The sequence below is a fragment of the Anopheles merus genome, unplaced genomic scaffold, assembly GCF_017562075.2.
Source record: "Anopheles merus strain MAF unplaced genomic scaffold, AmerM5.1 LNR4000059, whole genome shotgun sequence".
NCBI classification, from domain to species: Eukaryota; Metazoa; Arthropoda; class Insecta; order Diptera; family Culicidae; genus Anopheles; species Anopheles merus.
Window position 1 is genome coordinate 12501 of NW_024427639.1, and position 2500 is coordinate 15000.

Genomic DNA, 2500 nt, shown 5'->3' on the forward strand with positions numbered 1-2500 from the left:
CGAGTGCGCTGCTTACCAAACTTTGAACGCGGTAACTTGTACTCGGCACCGACATGGACACTTCCAAACCCAAGGAATGAGTTGTGAGTTTTACTAAGAGAAACAGGTAATTGGCAGCGTTACCTATAAGTCTTGATATGTGCGGGGAGTTCCTTAAGGTTCTTCCTCCCAGAGATCGTCACTATCTGGGACGTACATTAATTTGTACCTACATAGGCACACGCTTTTGTAGAGAGCATATCAAGACGTGAAGTGTTATGTTGGAGGTCGAGTGCGCTGCTTACCAAACTTTGAACGCGGTAACTTGTACTCGGCACCGACATGGACACTTCCAAACCCAAGGAATGAGTTGTGAGTTTTACTAAGAGAAACAGGTAATTGGCAGCGTTTACCTATAATTCTTGATATGTGCGGGGAGTTCCTTAAGGTTCTTCCTCCCAGAGATCGTCACTATCTGGGACGTACATTATTTGTACCTACATAGCACACGCTTTTGTAGAGAGCATATCAAGACGTGAAGGGTTATGTTGGAGGTTGAGGGCGGTTACCAAACTTTGAACGCGGGTAACTTGTACTCGGCACCGACATGGACACTTCCAAACCCAAGGAATGAGTTGTGAGTTTTACTAAGAGAAATAGGTAATTGGCAGCGTTACCTATAATTCTTGATATGTGCGGGGAGTTCCTTAAGGTTCTTCCTCCAGAGATCGTCACTATCTGGGACGTACATTAATTTGTACCTACATAGGCACACGCTTTTGTAGAGAGCATATCAAGACGTGAAGTGTTATGTGGAGGTCGAGTGCGCTGCTTACCAAACTTTGAACGCGGTAACTTGTACTCGGCACCGACATGGACACTTCAAACCCAAGGATGAGTTGTGAGTTTTACTAAGAGAAACAGGTAATTGGCACGCGTCACCTATAATTCTTGATATGTGCGGGGAGTTCCTTAAGGTTCTTCCTCCCAGAGATCGTCACTATCTGGGACGTACATTCATTTGTACTACATAGGCACACGCTTTTGTAGAGAGCATATCAAGACGTGAAGTGTTATGTTGGAGGTCGAGTGCGCTGCTTACCAAACTTTGAACGCGGTAACTTGTACTCGGCACCGACATGGACACTTCCAAACCCAAGGAATGAGTTGTGAGTTTTACTAAAGAGAAACAGGTAATTGGCAGCGTTACCTATAATTCTTGATGTGCGGGGAGTTCCTTAAGGTTTTCCTCCAGAGATCGTCACTATCTGGGACGTACATTAATTTGTACCTACATAGGCACACGCTTTTGTAGAGAGGATATCAAGACGTGAGGGTTATGTTGGAGGTTGAGTGCGCTGCTTACCAAACTTTGAACGCGGTAACTTGTACTCGGCACCGACATGGACACTTCCAAACCCAAGGAATGAGTTGTGAGTTTACTAAGAGAAATAGGTGATTGGCGTTCCACCTATAATTCTTGATATGTGCGGGGAGTTCCTTAAGGTTCTTCCTCCCAGAGATCGTCACTATCTGGGACGTACATTCATTTGTACCTACATAGGCACACGCTTTGTAGAGAGCATATCAAGACGTGAAGTGTTATGTTGGAGGTCGAGTGCGCTGCTTACCAAACTTTGAACGCGGGAACTTGTACTCGGCACCGACATGGACACTTCCAAACCCAAGGAATGAGTTGTGAGTTTACTAAGAGCAATAGGTGATTGGCAGCGTTACCTATAATTCTGATATGTGCGGGGAGTTCCTTAAGGTTCTTCCTCCCAGAGATCGTCACTATCTGGGACGTACATTAATTTTACCTACATTGGCACACGCTTTTGTAGAGAGCATATCAAGACGTGAAGAAGGTTATGTTGGAGGTTGAGTGCGCTGCTTACCAAACTTTGAACGCGGTAACTTGTACTCGGCACGACATGGACATTCCAAACCCAAGGAATGAGTTGTGAGTTTTACTAAGAGCAACAGGTAATTGGCAGCGTACTATAATTCTTGATATGTGCGGGGAGTTCCTTAAGGTTCTTTCCCAGAGATCGTCACTATCTGGGACGTACATTATTTGTACCTACATAGGCACACGCTTTTGTAGAGAGCATATCAGAGGAAGTGAAGTGTTAGTTGGAGGTTGAGTGCGCTGCTTACCAAACTTTGAACGCGGTAACTTGTACTCGGCACCGACATGGACACTTCCAAACCCAAGGAATGAGTTGTGAGTTTTACTAAGAGAAACAGGTAATTGGCAGCGTTACCTATAATTCTGATATGTGCGGGGAGTTCCTTAAGGTTCTTCTCCCAGAGATCGTCACTATCTGGGACGTACATTAATTTGTACCTGCATTAGCGCACGCTTTTGTAGAGAGCATATCAAGACGTGAAGTGTTATGTTGGAGGTCGAGTGCGCTGCTTACCAAACTTTGAACGCGGTAACTTGTACTCGGCACCGACATGGACACTTCAAACCCAAGGAATGAGTTGTGAGTTTTACTAAGAGAAATAGGTGATT